Source organism: Cynocephalus volans, chromosome 1 (genome assembly GCF_027409185.1).
Source record: "Cynocephalus volans isolate mCynVol1 chromosome 1, mCynVol1.pri, whole genome shotgun sequence".
Classification (NCBI taxonomy): domain Eukaryota; kingdom Metazoa; phylum Chordata; class Mammalia; order Dermoptera; family Cynocephalidae; genus Cynocephalus; species Cynocephalus volans.
Window position 1 is genome coordinate 20237116 of NC_084460.1, and position 6191 is coordinate 20243306.

A 6191-nucleotide genomic window follows, 5' to 3' on the forward strand; every position below is an offset into this window, starting at 1 on the left:
CAGGAGATTCACTCCCAGAATGTAGCCCATATAAAATTAGTGACTCTAAGTGGTCCAGTCTTTCCAGCCAACAAAATTCAGCCCAGGAACCAGAAACATAAATAATTAATTTTGTCTCTGGAAAAATACAAAGGAGAGTCCAACTTACTATACAGACTAACATTTCTTTTTTTTCTTTTTTTAATTTTATATTGTCGATATACAATGTGGTTGATTATTGTGGCCCACTACCAAAACCTCCCTCCCTCCTCCCTCTCCTCCCTCCCACCCAACAATGTCCTTTCTGTATGCTTGCATGTCAACTTCAAGGAATTGTAATTGTTATGTCTTCTTGCCCCCCCCCAGTTTTTTTTTCTGTGTGTGTGTGTGTGTGTGTGTGTGTGTGTGTGTGTGTGAATTTATTTATTTTTAGCTCCCACCAATAAGTGAGAATGTGTGGTATTTCTCTTTCTGTGTCTGACTTGTTTCACTTACTATAATTCTCTCTAGGTCCATCCATGTCATTGCAAATGGCAGTATCTCATTCTTTTTTATACTTGAGTAATATTCCATTGTGTAGATATACCACATTTTCTGTATCCACTCATCTGATGATGAACATTTGGGCTGGTTCCAACTCTTGGCTATTGTAAAGAGTGCTGCGATGAACATTGGGGAACAGGTATACCTTCGACTTGATGATTTCATTCCGCTGGGTATATTCCAAGCAGTGGGATAGCTCGGTCATATGGTAGATCCATCTGCAATTGTTTGAGGAAACTCCATACCATTTTCCATAGAGGCTGCACCATTTTGCAGTCCCACCAACAATGTATGAGAGTTCCTTTTTCTCCACAACCTCGCCAGCATTTATCATTCAGAGTCTTTTGGATTTTAGCCATCCTCACTGGGGTGAGATGGTATCTCAGTGTGGGTTTGATTTGTATTTCCCTAATGCTGAGTGTTGTTGAGCATTTTTTCATGTGTCTGTTGGCCATTCGTATATCTTCTCAACATTCATTCATGACAAAGACCCTCTATAAGTTAGGTATAGATGGAAAGTATCTCAACATAATTAAAGCCATATATGACAAACCCACTGCCAATATCATCCTGAATGGGGAAAAGCTGAAAGCTTTTCCTTTGAGAACAGGAACTAGACAAGGATTCCCACTCTCACCACTCCTGCTCAACATAGTGTTGGAAGTACTAGCCAGAGCAATCAGAGAAGAGAAGGAAATAAAGGGCATCCAGATTGGAAAAGATGAAGTCAAACTGCCCCTCTGTGCAGATGATATGATCCTATATATCAAACAGCCTAAGAGCTCTACAAAAAAACTCTTGGAGTTGATAAATGATCTCAGCACAGTAGCAGGATACAAAATCAACACACAAGAATCAGTAGCATTTCTATTCTCCAATAGTGAACATTCAGAAAGGGAAATCAAGAAAGCTTGCCCATTTACAATAGCCACCAAAAAAATAAAATACTTAGGAATTGAGTTAACCAAGGATGTGGAAAATCTCTATAATGAGAACTACAAACCACTGCTGAGAGAAATTAGAGAGGATATAAGAAGATGGAAAGATAGCCCACGCTCTTGGATTGGAAGAATCAACATAGTGAAAATGTCCATACTACCCAAAGTGATATACAAATTCAATGCAATCCCCATCAAAATTCCAATGACATTTTTCTCAGAAATGGAAAGAACTATCCAGACATTTATATGGAATAATAAAAGACCACGCATAGCCAAAGCAACACTGAGCAAAAAAAATAAAGCTGGAGGCATAATACTACCTGACTTTAAACTATACTACAAATCTATAATAACCAAAACAGTATGGTACTGGCATAAAAACAGACTCACTGATCAATGAAACAGAATAGAGAATCCAGAAATCAACTCACACCCCTACAGCCATCTGATCTTTGACAAAGGCACCAAGCCTATACACTGGGGAAGAGACTGCCTCTTTAGCAAATGGTGCTGGGAGAACTGGATATCAATATGCAGGAGAATGAAACTAGACCCATAGCTTTCACCATACACTAAGGTCAACTCAAAATGGATTAAAGAATTAAATATACATCCTGAAACAATAAAACTTCTTAAAGAAAACATAGGAGAAACACTTCAGGAAATAGGACTGGACACAGACTTCATGAATATGACCCCAAAAGCACGGGCAACCAAAGGAAAAGTAAACTAATGGGATTATATCAAACCAAAGAGCTTCTGCACAGCAAAAGAAACAATTAACAGAGTTAAAAGACTACCAACAGAGTGGGAGAAAATATTTGCAAAATATACATCTGACAAAGGATTAATATCCAGAATATACAAGGAACTCATATACAGAATGTACAAGGAACTTTACAAGAAAAAACAAGCAACCAAATTAAAAAATGGGCAAAAGAGCAAAACAGACTAACATTTCTTAAAAGCTCCACTCATTTCTTTTTTTCTCCTACTCTCTGACACAGGGGTATAGGCTACCCTTCAGCTTCTATTCCCTTTTCTTATTCTCCATTCTCTTCCTCCACAGACTTTCCCCTGCATTCTTTGTGCATAAGGCTTGCCTTTTTCCTTTCCTCCCCCTTTCCTTCCATGTCTCAGTTTCTCTCCTTTCACAAGTCTCACTATTTCATCCTACAGATCTTTTTATTTTCATTTTCTTTTGTTCTTTCATTCCACCCGACTTCTCTGAATTTATATAATAAAGTCTAAGGGGAGGTGGGGAGGACAAAGGAAGAAATGGGACAAAGCTATGTTATTTCTTCCTGGGGGCATGGAGGTCATCAAATGTTCCTGTCACATTGTAATGAAATAATTACAAATTAGAGCCAATATAATTTGTTGCCTCTATGGACTATATTTTTGCTCACTACATCCCCACTTTCCCACTTTTTTCTCTCTTTGAACTGGATGCTTTGGGTCTTCAATTTAAAACCAAAAATAAGGCAATTGTTTTTCCTTCCTTTTCCACATTTAAGTGAAAAATGTTATGGTGAGTTACCAAGTTAGTGATATTCATTTCATTCAGTTCTTTCTGTCTGCCCAGAAGTGAGTTAGCCTTGAGGGTGCAGAAAAAGAAAATCTCATATTTGCTGCTCCAGCATAAGAAAGGTTTTCTTCTGTCTTTTCCTTCCCTCTATGTCACCATCATAAATTCCCAACAAAGAGAGTTCAATGACAAAGGTTTTATTTTATGTATGTAATTTAATTTTACATGTCAAAAATCCCTCCAGAGGGTTGCTTTCTTCTCAGCATTATAACCTTGGCTACTCAAGGAAATAGTCTCCCAGTCAAAGAAAACATTATTAATTAGTTTTCTTTTAGCAAAAAAGCTAAAACCAATGAGAAATTAGAGAGAACTTATTTTCATTAGAAAGTTTGCAAAAATATGAGCTGATCTTTTAGAACTATGATTTCTCCAGCTTAGCCAAATTTCAGCAAAGACATCTATTCTTGACATAACTCTGTGAACAAAGAAAGATGGGGATTTCTTGTAAAATTTCCTAAAACACATTGCTGCATCATTTGGAAAAAAGAAAAGCATTTAGACTGAAAGATGGAGATATGTTTCAGTTTATAGTTAACTACCATAAAATAATAATTTGTGAAGTCTTTCCAGTTCTGATTCCTTAACCAACTCAGTCTTTCTCTGCTCCAAACTTAAAGGTGAGATTTACACACATATTATTACATATATGGAAAAACGATTTTAAAATCCTCAAAAACTTATAATTCACCTTTAGATTTGAGAATATTTTCTTTATGATGATGAAAAATTAATACTTCGAGCTTTTCTGTTTTAAATACCCAATTGAAAGTCAATACAATTTTCTCAGAAGTGTAATACCTCTTGAGGGATACTCTCTTTGGAAATATGTTTTATGAGAATCCTGAATGTACCTGGAGAGGTTTCATTTAGATTCATGTGTCCTATAGAAGCAAGCTGTAAAGTGGTACGGGCATTATATTTGGAGTCAGACCATTTAGGGTCTAGCTCAACAGATCCACTATTTGTGTAACACTATGTAAACCATTTAACCTTCCTGGTAAGAATCCACACAGCTTACTGTCTATGTTAACTTAATTTATTATTTCACTGTCTTCATCAACATAACTTTACCATTCTAGAAAACACTTGCCAGGAAGATAAAAGATCCATCAGACTCTTCAGTAGAAGGAGGTAGTTTAAAAGTTTTGTTGCCTTACTGTGTTCACGGATCCTATGCTACTGTATCCTGATCCATACCCGGTCCTAACCAAACCTCTGCCACTCTAAAAAAAATATGCTAAAGGAGACTTCCAAACTTCAGTAAATATGCCAATTTTACCATCCCTGCTCTGAGATTCAGTCAGTACTTTGTTAAGGTAGTAGTGCTCTGCAATAAGTAAGCAATAAACTTCACCTGGTCTTTTCAAGAGGTGGTTCTACAGATATTCTGGGGAGCCAGAACTGGACATGAGTCTCAGTGTTTTTGATTTGTTAAATGGTATTGTTGGACTACATCGGTGGCTCTCAATTGTGGTTTTATACTAGAATAACTTGCCTATTATGCATTACAGATACCAGAACACTACCTTAGATAAATTATTTAAGAATCCTTTGGGCAAGACAGGCTCCATGGGGATGCAACTTGTATAGTCCCACAGGACCCCATGACTAGAAGGGCCCAGGGCTGTTGCTGTTGTTTTGAAATAATTAATTATTTGTGAATAAGGGGTTCTGAATTTTCATTTTGCATGGCACCCTACAACTATGTAGCTAGCCCGACCTTTAGCGATAAAGCATGAACATTTTATACCTCTTCAAGTGATTTTAGTGTACAATCAAGGTTAAGGAACACAAGAATAGGATTTCTCTTTTAACTATACAACACAATAATAATATAGGTGGCATTTATTGAGTTATTGTATAAAGTGTTTTACGTGCACTATCTCATTAATCTGAGAGATGAGATTTGAATCCAAAAAGTATTAGTCGATAGCCCATGCTCTTAGTCATTATTATATTGTCTCTGTCAATTAATTTATCGAGCAAATATCTATTAATTGCAACTGTATTGGTTTTCTATTGCTGTTGTAGTAAATTATCACAAACTTAGTAGCTTAAAACAAAAATTTATTATCGTAAAGTTCTGGAAATCAGAAGTTATGAGTCTTAAGGGGCTAGAATCAAAGTTTTGACAGGTGTGTTCCTTCTGGAGGCTCCAGGGGATAATCTGTTCCTTGCTTCTTCTAGCTTCTAGATGCTGCCAGTATTCTTTGGCTCCTGTTTTGCTACTCCAATCTCTGTTTCCATCATCACATCACCATCTTCTCCCCTATTGACCTTGTTACCTGCCTTTTATAAAAACTCTTGAGATTACATTTAGGGCCACTCAGTTTATCCAGGATAATTTCCATTTTAAGGTCCTTAATTTAATCACATCTGCGAAGTCCCTTTGCCATTTAAGGTAATATATCCACACTTCTAGGGATTAGAATGTGAACATATGGTAGCCTGGGTGGGGGCATTATTCAGCCTCCCATAGCATCTTGTATGCTACACTCAGTTTTGGAGACTGGAGATTCAACTTTGAAAAAGTGAGATGGACATGTAACTTCGAGGACCTTACATTCTATTAGGGGGCACAGATAACAATAGACACATAGATAAATAATATAATTTCAGATTTTCACAAGTGCTATGAAGAAAATAAAGAAGGAAAAGGGGCAGGGACAGGGAAGGAGGATGCAATTTTATATAGGGGGGTCATGGAAGGCTTCTCTGAAAAGGTGCCATTTGAAAAGTATTTTTGAATAAGGAGGAGTCAGCAATTGGAAAATCTAGAAGGTAATTGTTTCTTGGAGAAGCAAGAGCAATTGTAAAGGCTCTGGAGTTAGAATAAGTTTTATATCTTCAAGCAAAAGTGTGCAAGGAGAATAATTATACAACAGGATGGGCAGATTATTTAGCATCTTGAAGGTCACCTGGTAAGAAGTATAATTTTTATTCTAAGTGTGATGCATGAAAAGCCACTGGAGGGTTGAATGCAGGGGAGGAGGAACATAATTTGACTGATGTTTTTAAGTTCAACATTTGATCATCAGTTCAAGAGGATGGTGCCTTGGACCAGGATGGTTGAAATACATATTTTGTATAATGGTGGGAATTAGGATATAACATAATGTTATAGTCAACAGGACTTGCTC